Genomic DNA, 16,720 nt, shown 5'->3' on the forward strand with positions numbered 1-16,720 from the left:
GAGCTGATTAACATAAGCTCAATGGCTTGTTGGATGGCTAAGCTGAAAGAGCACACTGTAACACCCACCCTCTGGGGCTTCAGGAGCTATAAACACTCAACCCTAGACGCTGCTGTGGGGTCAGAGCCCACGCTCCCCATGACTTGCCCATAGGGGTTTGAGCTGCGGGGCACTGAAGAAGTGAGCCACACCCCCATCACATGCCCCGTGAGATGGGTAAGAGAAAACTCCTCCCATTTCAATAGTCTTATGAGTTTCTCCATTGGCTGCAATGTGTCTTGGTGAATATCTCTTGTTCAGTCTATTTTTGGTTCTATGGATATCAAAGTTATGAATGGTAATTTGCCTCCCAGACTTGAGAAGTTTTCTGTCACTATTTTTTAAAGTAAGTCTTCCTCACCTTTCTCTTTCCCTGTCCTTTCTGGCATGGTTATATTGCTCATGTTGTCTTGTTTGATGTTATCTCATAAGTCATGTAGGCACAGAGTTATTTACATCCATGGATGATTGTCAAAATGGATGTTTCTATGAAGGTATAAAGACTAGAATCTCCCAATGTACCACCTTGCAGATACATTGGTATCTCTATTCCTAAATTTAGATAAATGAATGGAAAGTCACAAAGGAATTCATATGTACAGACATACCATGTTCCTGGAAGCACTTATTCTGTTCATAATCATCACTCATTGATTTTGTTTTGCTTTTTTCTTAAAATAGTCATATTGCATAGACAACCAGGACCTACTCATTATCTTTAGCACCTTACTTTGGCATGTCCCTCAGTTTGTTCATCAGTTGAGTTGAAAGTTCTCCTTACTTTTTTTCCTGATAGGCTTTCTTAATATTCAAAACATTTGTTATAGAACTTAAAAGGATTTTTCTGATATGTTGTTATTCATAGGCACACAGTGTAAAGCTTAACCATGATTCCAGTAAGAGAAACTAAGAGCAGCAGGATGGTTTGTAGCATGTTCATATGTAATATTTTATAATTTTTAAGAAATTCAGCCTCAGGAGTACTGTCACCCCATGGAGAAATATGGCATGAATAATGGCAATGTTACTAAGTATAGCACCTTGTGCCTGAAAGCAACATCAGTATCATTTAATCTAGACTTTGTTGACAACATGTAGACAGCATGAGTACTACTTATCTCTCCACCTAAATTCCTGATGGATCCTTCTAATCATGCAACACTGTATCCCACTAACTCTAGACATAGACTCAGACTATTTCTCAACATAGTGTTCTAGAAAGTTAATAATAATATTTTGAGATTGCCTCAAAATTAAATTAGTATGTCATCCATAGTCTACCTGAATCACCCAAGATAGATTCTATCTCTTCTTCTGTAGATTACATTGATTATCATCTCACTCTCATCTAGGCCTGAGGATGGGAGTGGAGCTCCACAAAGAGACACCAATGTTATTATTATAATTTTTAAACACAAAGGCATATATATATATATATATATATATATATATATTCTTAGAAGACATTTCCTTGGACCAGCTATATATTAGAATCCCCAAATTTTGGGTAAGGCTGAGAATTCCTGGATAGATTCACTCAGAATCCCCGAAAATTAAGTTTAGATCAAACAACTGCCAAGAGAGTGCAAAACTGATTAAAGTGTTATTCACAGTGATTTATCAATGGTTTTTCTATCAACTAAAAGGCACAACTGATTACAGTGTTATTCATAGTGATTTATCAGTGGTTTTCCATCAACTAAAAGGCAGAGGAGATCAAGTGTAATTCTACTGGGGCCAGTCCTTTGCTGACACTAGTTTGAGTCATGACTAATGAGATAGGATGGAATATACTCATTAAATTTACAGATTGGTAAGTTGTCTAGGACCTTATATAACTGCATTAATAATCAGAAAGACTGTATTATTATAAGCATGCTTGCTATTCCATTTCTAATACAAGCAAAATGTAGGAAACAATAAAAACCTTGCGATGAATGTGTTTAAACTGTTGACAAAACTGGATTTTGCCAACTATTCAGTAAGCACATGGTGATATCAAGTAATTGGCCAAGATTTGATGGCTGCATTACAGTGGATGTGTCTCACTGTGTTAGAGTTGATGTCACACTACTAGACCATTACAGTATCACATTTCTGGTCCTATGTGTGGAGAATATGTTGTACACCCAATGCTTGTAAGGGAGGAGAAGCTTAGAGTAAAGCACGTCATTGCAAGCATGCTTAAAACTAAAGACAAAAAATTTGGAAGAAAATTGAAGCTGAATTTTTGATCTTATATGAAACAAGATAGCCTGTGTACATCCTAAAAATTATTCAAAAACTGCTGTAGGTCAGTGACTCAGTGGCTCCTAGGGTATTATATAAAAATCAACATTATTGATTTTTCTGATTCTTTCAATTTGGTTATTTGATAGAGTGAACAATATGAGAGTGAAGAAGAAAGCAAGATAAACAGCATTTTTTTTTAACTTTAGGAAGGTTTTATAATACAAATTGTATGACATAGCAGTCAAAACTTTTTGAAGTTCAAATAATTATTTAGGATGTTTGAGAGATGACTGCTGAAATGGTGACGTGATGAGCTTTGTAGACCTTCTGTCCAATGAAGTAACCGTAACTCATGAAAATTACTAAAAAAAAAAAGGAAAGTCTTTGGAAATTGTTCTAAGATCTTATAATTATAAATGTGTTTGGATAAAGTACATTTATAATTAAAGAATAAATGAAGAAAAATGTATTCAATAACATCTACTCTGTTTCAGTAAGCATGGCAGAAGTCTGTGCTATTTGAGTCACAACCTGCTAACTTTCTTACTATTCCCAGTCCAGCATGATGGAATCTCTACTCCAAGTGCTTGTAGCCAATAACACAGGGATCTCTCTCCCTCTCCCTAGCTCCTGATTGAGGGCTATGTTATCTTCCTGGGAGATGCAGGTCACCAGAATTTCTCATTCCCTGTCCCAGGTCAATGTTGCAGAGGCTCTATTCCCAGAAAGAGTGGCTGAGGGACCTGGAGTTTACTTTCCCTAGTCATCCTTCATAGGGTAAAATCTCTACCCCAGGCATGGCAGCCCAAGAATACTGCAGTCCTTATTTTCCTTATCCAGTCTTGCTTGTAGGGTGGAGGCTACACATTGGGAGAGGAGAGGAAGCTGAGAAACCCAGAGGCTGCTGCCCTAGCCTAGTGCCCTGTTCATAAGGCAGAGGTGTCATTTGAAAGAAGTAGGTTGTTGTCCATGCCCCCAGTTTTGGAGCAGTGGTGCAGAGGTATTGCCCAGGGACAGAGAAGATCATATGAACAGAGTGTTCCAAGCTCTCTCCAGAGGAAATGACTTTATTTGAAACAGAGTGTAGGAAAGTTCATGCCTAGATTTAAAGTGTATAATAGTAATAGTACAATAGAGGTATATAGAAAAACTATTATATTTTACTGGAATTAAGTTAGTATAACCTGAAGTATATTCTTATAAATTAAAGTGTGTGTAATAATCCCTACAGCAACCACTAAGAAAATAGGAAAATGTAGTGAAGAAATTATTAGAGGAATTAAAAAGTTAATTCAGTTAAGCAATGCAAAAGAAAGCAATAAAAGTGGAAGAGAAGATCAAAAAAGACATGCAATATACAGAGAAAAAAATATAAAATGACATGTAAACCCAACTAATATCAATAATAACATTAAATGTGAATGGAATAAGGAATCAAAATGTGAGTAAACTAAAAAGAGTCAGAGATTGTCATATTGCATAAATAAACAGGATCTAGCAATAAGCTGTCTATAGGAGACATAGTATAAATTCAAAGATAAAAATAGTTTTAATATAAAAGAATATAGAAAGATATATCATTCAAACAACAACCAAAAGAAAGTCAGAATGGCTACATTAAGTAGACAAAATAGACTTAGGAACAAAAAAAGTTACTAGAGATGAAGAGGGATATTTCATAATGATCAAAAAGTCAATCCATCAGAACAATATAATAATTGTAAACATATATATGCCCTACAACATAACCCCAAAATACATAAAGCAAAATCTGATAGAATTGAAGAAAGAGAATTTAATAATATTTGGATACTTCAGTATCCAACTTTCAATAATGAATAGAACAGAAGATAAAAACTATTAAGCACATATAACTAACAGACATGTATGGAACATCTCCAACAACAGAATATGTATTCTGTGCAGGTGCACATGAAGCATTCTCCACAATAGACCGTATACTAAGATATAAAACAAGTCTCAATAAATTTAAAAATATTGAAATCATATAAGTGTGCTCTCTCACCACAGTGGAATGAACTTAGAAATCAATCATAGAAAGAAGTTTGGGAAATCCAAAAATTTGTAGAAATTAGTGGACACACTCTTAAGTAACTGATGAGTCAAGATGAAATCACAAGGGAAGTTAGAAAATACTTTTAGATAAATGGAAATGAAGAAAAACATACCAAATCTTATAGGATGCAGCTTAAGTAATGTCTATGAGAAAATTTACAGCTGTAAATGCCTATATTTAAAAAGAAGAGGCCGGGCACCATGGCTCATGCCTATAATCCCAGCACTTTGGGAGGCTGTGACAGGCGGATCACCTAAGGTCGGGAGTTCAAGACCAGCCTGGCCAATATGGTGAAACCCTGTCTGTACTAAAAATACAAACATAGCCAGACTTGGTGGCACGTGCCTATAATCCCAGCTACTCAGGAAGCTGAGGCAGGAGAATCACTTAAACCTGGGAGGCGAAGGTTGCAGTAAACTGAGATTGTGCCACTGCACTCAAGCCTGGGTGACAGAGTGAGACTCAAAAAAATAATAATAAATAAAATCAATTACCTAACTTTCCACTTAAAAACACTGGAAAAAGGAGAGAAAGCTAAGTCTAAAGTATAAGGAAGGAAATAGTAAAGATTAGGGTGGAGATTAATGAAACAGAGATTAGAAAACAATAAAGAAAATCAACAAAAGATAGAAGAAAAATCAAATTATTAAGAATGGAAGAGGGGATATCACTACTGACTTTAAAGAAATAAAAAGCATTATAAAGGATGTTATGAGAAACGATATGCCCCCAAAATTAAATTCCTAGAATATTAGAAACTTCCAGAAACTGAACTTCACCAAAATAAAAAACTTTTGTGCTTCAAAGGACACTATAAAGAATGTGAAAACACAATCCATAGAATGAGTGAAAAAATATATATTTTTTGTTTCGTTTTGAGATGAAGTCTTGCTCTGTCACCCAGGCTGGAGTGCAGTGGTGCAATCTTGCACCTCCGCCTCCCAGGTTCAAGCGATTCTCCTGCCTCAGCCTGTCTAGTGAAAATATTTTCAAATCATGAATCTAATAAGGGATCTATACATAGAATATATAAAGAGCTTTTATAACTCTAATAAAAAGACAAATTACCCAATTAAAAATGATCAAAGGACCTTAATAGACATTTGTCCAGGGAAGCCATACGAATGGTCAATAAGCACATGAAAAGATGCTCAACATCATTAATCATCAGAGAAATGTAAATCAAAACCACAGTGGGATACCACTTCACACCCGTCAGGATGGCTATGATAAAAAAGACAAATAATAACAAGTGCTGGTGAGGACATGAAGAAGTTGGAATTCTCATATCTTGCTGATGGGTATGTAAAATGGTGCAGCCACTTTGGAAAAACAGTCTGGCAGTATCACAAAAGGTTAAATTTAGAGTTACCATAATACCCAGCAATTCCATTCCTAGGCATTTGCCTAAGATAAATGAAAACATGCATTCACACAAAAACTGGTGTGATAATGTTCATAGCACCATTATATATTTTAGGATAGCTATATTTCATATTAGTAAAAAAGGTGGAAACAACTAAAATGCTCAACTGATGAATAAAGAAATAAAAATGGTGTACTTATACAATGAAATGTTATTTGGTTATAAAAAGGAATGACACATTGATAAGTGTTACAACATGAACAACCCATAAAAAACTATGCTAACTGAAAGAAGCCAGTTAGAGTACATATTTTCTGATTCCATTGATATGAAATGTACAGAATAGGCAAATTTATTGCAACTGAAGTAGATTTGTGGTTGCTTAGGGCTGGGGGTTGGGATGGAGGGTGATTGCTGATGTATATGAAGTTTTTTTCAGGAGGAATAATGAAAATGTCCTAAACTTAGGTTGTGGTAATACTTTCACAACTGTGTGATTATACTAAAAATCATTTAATTGTATGCTTTAAATGGGTGAATGGTATGATGTGTGAAATGTATCTTAATAGGCTTTATTAAAAGTAAGGGAAAAGAAGGTATGGTTAGAACATCTCAGCTAAGCAGTTCTTAGCGATAACGTTAGTTTGGAAAAAGGGAAAGGCCCATGGATAATTGGAAAGGTAAAAGATAATCATAGGGAGTTCAATGGAGGGCTGTTTCCCGGCCTTGTTATACTTCATTCAACAAAGAATCAAAGAAACATTCATTCATTCATCATTCATTCATTTATTCATCTATTCACTATTCATTAATTCAGCCAACATTTGTTTAGTGTCTGCCATGTACTAATACCATGCTTAGGTCAAGAGGTTTTACCTGGGCCCAATCTTGCCTAATTATCTAAGAATGGGATTTGCTGTATCATAGGATTTGAGATGTGGAAGGACTTTGAGGATCTTATTGCTGTCAAATGCCTTATTTTATAGTTGGTAAAAACGTCACCAGTGGATATCTAAAGGCACGTTGTGACTGACTAGAAAAGCTGGTTTCTGGCTGGGCACGGTGGCTCATGCCTGTAATCCCAGCACTTTGGGTGGCTGAGGCAGGTGGAATATGAAGTCAGGAGTTTGAGACCAGCTTGGCCAACATGGTGAAACCCCATCTCTACTAAAAATACAAAAATTAGCCAGGCGTGGTGGTGCACGCCTGTAATCCCAGCTACTCGGGAGCCTGAGGCAGGAGAATCGTTGGAACCCAGGAGGTGGAGGTTGCAGTGAGCTGAGATCGCCCCACTACACTCAAGCCTGGGTGACAGAGCAAGACTCTGTCTCAAAAAAATAATAATAAATAATAAATAAAAAAGAATAAAAGGTGGTTTCTAACTGCAGCTTGAGGAGTAACGAGTAACAATTTTTATTTAACGTATTCGTGTTTAGCTAGCTAGTACTTTGGGTAAATAGATTCACAGTGGAAATGACCCAGGCAAGTAGGCAAGTGGGCTTGTTACTAACTCTGGGGCTAGCTTTGCCCATGAGATTTGCTGTTACTTCTCCTAAATATATGGATGGTGATGTTACTGCAGAGTGTTTTTGTGTGTGTGTGTGTGTGTGTGTGTGTGTGTGTGTGTGTGTGTGTGTGAAAAGAGAGAAAGATATTTGCCTTGCTTTCAGTCATTTTCTACACAGTCATTAGTGGAGGCAGAATTTGCAAATTGGTGTAAGGCAAATGAATACATCTGGCTCTTCATCTAGTAGCTGTGGTCTAGGTGCATAGCTCTGTAGATATTTGACCACAAAGTAGATCAACGTCACATGTGTACACAACATAATGATCACTTGCGTTTTTGTATTGAATTTCATTGCCTAAAATAGACACTTTCCATTAATTTTGGCTCTTCACTCATCCTGGTTTAGCATATAAACTCTTAGTAAAAGGTCAAGGGAATACTTGTTTAATTCCCCATCCTATGTGACTTGGTGTGGGTTAAAGACTGTCTGACTGTCTTATACTACTGAAGCTGAAAATGCTAGATTTTTGCTTTTCCAATCTGTTTGCAGTAGAACACAGTCATTTAACAAATCAGTCAATAATACCTATGTCAGAATTTAATTCAGGATCTGGTAACTGAAAAAATAAAAAGAACCCTCTCTTTATGACTATAGGGCCAATCAGTAGAATCTGTTTCCTCATTGGGCTCTAGATTGAGGAATTTTACATAGCTGCTGAACTTCAGGCTCTTCTATTAATACTGTAAATTATCTGTTATCTTCTTAATTAATTCAATTTTCTTCTTAACTCAGCCAGAATTTGTCCTCTGTTGCTCATGACTAAAAGCTCTAATACAACACTCATAGCACACTATCTAGATAATCTAGTCACCAGAATGAGCTGCTTTTCTGGAATGTGAAGGGTAATGATATGAAATGGAGGAGGGCACATAATAAAAGAGAGAAATCTACTTATAAGTCTTCAAACATATTTGTAAAAATAAAAATTTATTTTTAATAAATTAAACTTAGTTTGGAATGAAATAATTAAAATGAATCGTATACATACATTTGTTTCTTAATGGAAAATTAAAAGGTAATACAACAAAATGGAGAAATTTCTAAATAAGAAAGATAAGGTAAAAAATTAGGTTATGAAAATAAGATGGAGGTTTATTTTGAGATTTTTGCAGAAAATGTATACTATGACATCTAACACATTTGTTAGAGATGACTAGTCCTAGTGTGATTGCGTAATTTGTTGCATAAATGGGGGCACTTAACGAAAGGCAACTTTGTGGTTAATTACTCTAGGACAATGGATGTTAACCTGAAGTTTTTTGAACAGGAACATACAGTTATACTAAATAGTGTGGGCTGGGCACAGTGGCTCATGCCTGTAATCCCAGCACTTTGGGAGGCCGAGGTGGGCGATCACAAGGTCAGGAGTTCAAGACCAGCCTCATCTCTACTAAAAATACAAAATTAGCCAGGCGTGGTGGTGAGCATCTGTAATCTCAGCTACTCAGGAGGCTGAGGCATCATGAACAGCTAGCTCACAGAATTTTTTTTTTTAAAGACGCTATCCACTATCCTTTTTTAGAAATAAACTTATTTTGGAATAGTTTTGGATTTATAGAAAAGTTATAAAGAATGTATGACAATTTTTTAAAAATTAAAATGTGTCTTTATAATTGAGAAAATAGTAATGCTCAGTTTAAAAAGATACCTGGAAGGAAAATAAAACCAGAATATATTGTTGCCTAAACTCTCTATTTTCTGACTATTTTAAGTCCCTACCTTCTGCCAACCAATGTTGCAAATGCAGCAATCGATTCTAGGCTTGCCCTCTACTTGAGGGTCTACCAATAGCTGCCTTTGCCACCTGCTAGCAGTCAAAGGAAGAATTATGTCCTATTCTTAGAATGATCAGAGACTAAAGTCACCAGGTACCATTTGGAGTGACAGCTTTCTGTAGAACCCATAAAACTGACCCGAACACAAAAACAGGTGGGAAGTGCCAGTTACAGGAATAAACTGTCAATCATCATCAGAATATAAGCCTTGCAGTGAACAAGACTGCACCGTTGCACTCCAGCCTGGGCAACAAGAGCGAAACTCCATCTCAAAAAAAAAAAAAAAAAAAAAAAAGGAAAAAGAAAAAGAAATAGGCTTTCTCATTTGATACTAGTAAGAATTTAAACTGGTAATTTCTGAAGAGCAATTTCAAAAATAGGTATCAAGAGCCTTACAACTGTCATACCTACCTAGATATTCAAATGCTAGACATCAGACCTAAGACAATAATCAAAAATTATGTAAAGGTGTGGGTACAAGGATGTTCATCATAACAGCATAATTTATAATAGAGGTTGTTTTGTTTTTTAATGGAAATACATGGCCAAATCAATGTATAAGTGAAGTATCATACAGTTCCATAGGAATGAAGGGGACTTCATGAATATAAGCCTTCCTGTTTTGTCTGAACTCTGAGGGTGTATTACTGATGCAGCAAAGGAAAGACATGGGCTATGTTTAAAGGCATGACATGACACATGTGATCTATGCTTGTGGTACCTATCACATTTTTATCGTACATATATCTTTTGGAGTACAGAAATCTGCTATTATTATGTAACGTGGGTGATTGGAATGATACTTTTGTTATTTTTTAACCCATGTGATGAAAGCAAGTATTTGAACTCTGACCAAGAGGTCAAATGGAAATTATGGAACTAACTGTTTATCTCCCAGAATGTGAGGGCCATGATTGCACTGAAGGTAAATCACACATTTGATTCCATGAATCTAGCAATGGAACTGAAAACGAAGTGGGAAACATGACCAATTCTGTGATTTAGAGTCCAGGACACAAAAATATACCAGATACTCAAGAGAAACAGTGACATTGCAGCTGATATGAGAGAAATGCCTCTCAGGAGTTCATAAACAGAACAACATAATATAATGGACAGCACCCTTAGCAAATACTGTAATGAATTACATTGAGCTATTTCACATAATGCTGTTCAATATATTCCACTGTGTCAAAACACCATTTCATTAAAATAAATGGAATATATTTAAGATAAATGGGTCATTAAGGTTACCATGTAATTTATCGTCTAAATACTTAGGCACTTGTGAGAGTAAAAGGAGATGCCTATTAACCATTTACACCCAGCCCATGGGTGTAAACCAGGTCTGTGTAAAGCAGAATGGAACTAAGTGTCACCTGTTTATAATAGACTCTGTGTCTATTATAGAAGGTGTGAATGCCTCCTTGTTTGTGAATGTCTTCCAATCTTTCCAGGCAGTCAACATTTCTGTGGAGCCAATCAGGCATATTGAAATTTCAGAGATCTGGAATCAACATGATCTTAATATAGAGTTTTTTCTCATATATCTCAAACCTTCATCTTTTATTGTCTTTCATATGATCTAGCTTAATCAGGGCCACATTTAACTTTAAATGTTCAGCCCCTTCATTCCTATGGAACTGTATGATACTTCACTTATACATTGATTTGGCCATATATTTCCATTAAAAAACAAAACAACCTCTATTATAAATTATGCTGTTATGATGAACATCCTTGTACCCACACCTTTACATAATTTTTGATTATTGTCTTAGGTCTGATGTCTAGCATTTGACTATCTAGGTAGGTATGACAGTTGTAAGGCTCTTGATACCTATTTTTGAAATTGCTCTTCAGAAATTACCAGTTTAAATTCTTACTAGTATCAAATGAGAAAGCCTATTTCTTTTTCTTTTTCCTTTTTCTTTTTTTTTTTTTTTTCTTTTGAGATGGAGTTTCGCTCTTGTTGCTCAGGCTGGAGTGCAATGGTACAGTCTTGTTCACTGCAACCTCTGTCTCCCGGGTTCAAGCAATTCTCCTGCCTCAGCCTCCCGAGTAGCTGGGATTACAGGCATGCACCACAATGCTGGGCTAATTTTTGTATTTTTAGTTGAGACAGGGTTTCACCATATTGGTCAGGCTGGTCTCGAACTCCTGACCTCAGGTAATCCACCCATCTTGGCCTCTCAAAGTGCTGGGATTAAAGGTGTGAACCACCGCGCCCAGCCGAGAAAGCCTATTTCTATACAATCATCAACATTCAATCTTTCTTTCATTTTGTAAAGCTAGTAGGTAAAACATTGAATCTTATTTTAATTTTTATTTCTCTAAATACTGGATTTTAGACCAATAAAACCTGAGTTTTAAAAATTTCCTCTTTTTCTGTTTTTGTTTAACTTTATAATCCATGTAGCATATTAGTACATGCTGTGAGATAGAAAACTATTTTTCTCTGAATGAACAAATGATCCAGTTTGAATTTTCACCCTTGACATTTATTAAATTAATACGTATTTTTGGATTATTAAAAATGTATATAGTCTGTCTATTGAGTACCATGTTGGCACAAAAATGTTTTACTTATTATCACTTTTTGATGCTTTTAAGTTATGGCAGTCTTGTCCCCAACCCCAATTTTATGGCGTGTTTTCACTTGCTTAATTTTCCATGGATTTTATAGATTTTAGAGTCATTACATTAGGAAAGTCACTTTGGGATTTAATGCAATCACAAAATTACAATTGCAATTGCTCTAAATATAACTGTTAATTTGTGGAGATGGCAGATAATATTTTGAAAAAAGAATTAGGTTTAATTTTGCAAATTTGTTGATAGGAATTCTTCATGTGTAGAGAGATACTATATAGAAAACCATTTTAACTTGATTGCAGGAATAACCAAATGATAAAATGGAGTGATATACACGTTATAGACCTTCTCATAGTCTTTATGCACTTGGTAGCTTTTCACATAGTGTTGTTGGTAGCTTTTCACATAGTGTTGTTGGTAGCTTTTCACATAGTGTTGTGAAAATCTGTGGTAAAGGGCAGAGTGGCTAGAGGGTGTTTCAGAATAAAATAATTTCAAGGGATAGTGAAACTGTGTGTAAGAATGTTGTTAAGGGTGGGGAAGAGACAGGTGGAGAATGGGGAAGGCACTTAAGGGAGGGAGTGCAAGACTCAACTGGGCCGGGTGTGGTGGCTCACGCTTGTAATCCCAGCACTTTGGGAGGCCGAGGCGGGTGGATCACGAGGTCAGGAGATCGAGACCACAGTGAAACCCCGTCTCTACTAAAAACACAAAAAATTAGCCGGGCGTGGTGGCGGGCGCCTGTAGTCCCAGCTACTCGGAGAGGCTGAGGCAGGAGAATGGCGTGAACCCGGGAAGCGGAGCTTGCAGTGAGCCGAGATTGCGCCACTGCACTCCAGCCAGGGTGACAGAGCGAGACTCCGTCTCAAAAAAAAAAAAGAGACTAAACTGGACACTTTGAAGGATGCTATAAAATGTTTCACTTTTAGTATGGGCCCACGATTTTTATTTTCACTCTGGAGTGTGGTGATCAACATCAGGGAATGGTAGACGTGGAGTTTTGGGAAGGGAGACGTCACCCTGGACTTGGGGAGGCCAACCAACACAAACACACAGTAAAGCTGGCCCCTGGGTCCTCCTGACGGGGAAGAGAGTGCATGCTGCCGGCCGGGGGGATCTTGGAGCAGGCCAGCAGAATGCTTTGCCAAGGTTCACAAACTGAGATTGAATTTCGGCTGAATTTCCAGGAAATTCGAGCCAAATTGTGAAGGGACCTGGGCTGTGTGGAATGTCAGGTAGGAGGCATGAGATCATTTACTTTAGGATTAGTTATTTGATCCAAAACTGTAAAATGGGGGGAGTCTAGGAAATATAAATTCATGGGGAACCCTCCCTAGTACAATTCTTCTATCTGCTTTGTCGATCTCAGCTTTGTGGATCTAGGGTTTTGCAGGACATTAGCCCGTCTGTTCCCCCATATAGTCTTGAATGTAGAAAAAGCCAAGGCCCACGAGTTCACCTAGAATGAAAAGAACACCACCACTCTTTCTTTGCAATATTCAATTGCAAAAAAAATTAATGTTCTTACTGAAGTAACTGTTAGAAAGTTGGAGATGATATAGAACCCTGGCTTCCTTAGTTTTCTATCATGGAGACTGAGAGAGGAATACATTGATGCCATCTGGAAGTAACTTCAGTTTTTTTCGTTTTAGAATTTTTTGCTTACATTTTGCTGAGGCATTAGGAAATTGCATTTATTTTAAGGTTTTACAAATATGGTATGCTTAAAAAAATCTTCATGCTTCAACTCTATCTTTTAGCTATCCATGGGACATAGGATGGTATACCAGATTGAGCAACAAAGATCTTGGCTCTAGATTCAAATTTTCCTCTAACTACAGGAGGGACTTGGGGACAAATCACTAAACTGCTATGGGCCCCAATTTCTTTTTTTTTAAATTATTATTATACTTTAAGTTCTAGGGTACACGTGTACAACATGCAGGTTTGTTACATAGGTATACATGTGCCATGTTGGCTTGCTGCACCTATCAACCCGTCATCTACATTAGGTATTTCTCCTAATGCTATCCCTCCTCCAGCCCCACACCCTCCCAACAGGCCCCAGTGTGTGATGTTCCCCTCCCTGTGTCCATGTGTACTCACTGTTCAGTTCCCACCTATGAGTGAGAACATGTGGTGTTTGGTTTTCTGTTCTTGTGATAGTTTGCTGAGAATGATGGTTTCCAGCTTCATCCATGTCCCTGCAAAGGACATGAACTCATCCTTTTTTATGACTGCATAGTTTTCCATGGTGTATATGTGCCACATTTTCTTAATCCAGTCTATCATTGATGGACATTTGGGTTGGTTCCAAGTCTTCGCTATTGTGAATAGTGCCACAATAAACATACGTGTGCATGTATCTTTATAGTAGAATGATTTATAATCCTTTGGGTATATACCCGGTAATGGGATTGCTGGGTCAAATGGTATTTCTGATTCTAGATCCTTGAGGAATCACCACACTGTTTTCCACAATGGTTGAATTAATTTACAGTCCCACCAACAGTGTAAAAAGTGTTCCTATTTCTCCACATCCTCTCCAGCAACTGTTGTTTCCTGACTTTTTAATGATGGCCATTCTAACTGGTGTGAGGTGGTATTTCATTGTGGTTTTGATTTGCATTTCTCTGATGGCCAATGATGATGAGCATTTTTTCATGTGTCTGTTGGCTGCATAAATGTCTTCTTTTGAGAAGTGTATGTTCATATCCTTTGTCCACTTTTTGATGGGGTTGTTTTTTTCTTGAAAACTTGTTTAAGTTCTTTGTAGATTCTGGATATTAGCCCTTTGTCACATGAGTAGATTGCAAAAATTTTCTCCCATTCTGTAGGTTGCCTGTTCACTCTGATGGTAGCTTCTTTTGCTGTGCAGAAGCTCTTTAGTTTAATTAGATCCCATTTGTTAACTTTGGCTTTTGTTGCCATTGCTTTTGGTGTTTTAGACATGAAGTCCTTGCCCATGCCTATGTCTTGAATGGTATCGCCTAGGTTTTCTTCTAGGGTTTTTATCGTTTTAGATCTAATATTTAAGTCTTTAATCCATCTTGAATTAATTTTTGTATAAGGTGTAAGGAAGGGATCCAGTTTCAGCTTTCTACATATGGCTAGCCAGTTTTCCCAGCATCATTTATTAAATAGAGAATCATTTCCCCATTTCTTGTTTTTGTCAGGTTTGTCAAAGATCAGATAGTTGTAGATGTGTGGTGTTATTTCTGAGGGCTCCGTTCTGTTGCATTGGTCTATATCTCTGTTTTGGTACCAGTACCATGATGTTTTGGTTATTGTATACTTGTAGTATAATTTGAAGTCAGGTAGCATGATGCCTCCAGCTTTGTTCTTTTGGCTTAGGATTGTCTTGGCAATGCAGGCTCTTTTTTAGTTCCATATGAGCTTTAAAGCAGTTTTTTCCAATTCTGTGAAGAAAGTCATTGGTAGCTTGATGGGGATGGCATTGAATCTATAAATTACCTTGGGCAGTATGACCATTTTCACAATATTGATTCTTCCTATCCATGAGCATGGAATGTTCTTCCATTTGTTTGTATCCTCTTTTATTTCATTGAGCAGTGGTTTGTAGTTTTCCTTGAAGAGGTCCTTCACATCTCTTGTAAGTTGTATTCTTAGATATTTTTTTTCTCTTTGTAGCAATTGCGAATGGGAGTTCACTCATGATTTGGCTCTCTGTTTGTCTGTTATTGGTGTATAGGAATGCTTGTGATTTTTGCACATTGATTTTGTTTCCTGAGACTTTGCTGGAGGTGCTTATCAGCTTAAGGAGATTTTGGGCTGAGACAGTGGGGTTTTCTAAATATACAATCATGTCATCTGCAAACAGGGACAATTTGACTTCCTCTTTTCCTAATTGAATGCCCTTTCTTTCTTTCTCTTGCTTGATTGCCCTGGCCAGAACTTCCAACACTATGTTGAATAGGAGTGGTGAGAGAGGGCATCCTTGTCTTGTGCCAGTTTTCAGAGGGAATGCCCATTCAGTACGATATTGGCTGTGGGTCTGTCATAAATAGCTCTTATTATTTTGAGATATATTCCATCAGTACCTAGTTTATTGAGAGTTTTTAGCATGAAGGGCTGTTGAATTTTATCAAAGGCCTTTTCTGCATCTATTGAGATAATCATGTGGTTTTTGTCATTGGTTCTGTTTAGGTGATGGATTACATTTATTGATTTGCATACATTGAAAGAGCCTTGCATCCCAGGGATGAAGCTGACTTGATCATGATAGATAAGCTTTTTGATGTGCTGCTGGATTTGGTTTGCGAGTATTTTTTTGAGGATTTTTGCATTGATGTTCATCAGGGATATTGGTCTAAAATTCTCTTTTTTTGTTGTGTTTCTGCCAGGCTTTGATATCAGGATGGTGCTGGCCTCATAAAATGAATTAGGGAGGATTTCCTCTTTTTCTATTGACTGGAATAGTTTCAGAAGGAATGGTACCAGCTCCTCTTTGTACCTCTGGTAGAATTCAGCTGTGAATCCGTCTGGCCCTGGACTTTTTTTGGTTGATAAGCTATTAACTATTGCCTCAATTTCAGAGTCTGTTATTGTTCTATTCAGAGATTCCACTTCTTCCTGGTTTAGTCTTGGGAGGGTGTATGTGTCCAGGAATATATCCATTTCTTCTAGATTTTCTAGTTTATTTGTGTAGAGGAGTTTATAGTATCCTCTGATGGTAGTTTGTATTTCTGTGGGATTGGTGGTGATATCCCCTTTATCATTTTTTATTGCATCTATTTGATTTTTCTCTCTTTTCTTGTTTATTAGTCTTGATAGCAGTCTATCAGTTTTATTGATCTTTTCAAAAAAACAGCTCCTGGATACATTGATTTTTTGAAGGGTTTTTTGTGTCTCTATCGCCTTCAGTTCTGCTCTGATCTTAGTTATTTCTTGTCTTCTGCTAGCTTTTGAATGTGTTTGCCCTTGCTTCTCTAGTTCTTTTAATTGTGATGTCACGGTGTCAGTTTTAGATCTTTTCTGCTTTCTCTTGTGGGCATTTAGTGCTACAAATTTCCCTCTACACACTGCTTTGAATGTGTCCCAGAGATTC

The sequence above is a fragment of the Symphalangus syndactylus genome, chromosome 7, assembly GCF_028878055.3.
Source record: "Symphalangus syndactylus isolate Jambi chromosome 7, NHGRI_mSymSyn1-v2.1_pri, whole genome shotgun sequence".
NCBI classification, from domain to species: Eukaryota; Metazoa; Chordata; class Mammalia; order Primates; family Hylobatidae; genus Symphalangus; species Symphalangus syndactylus.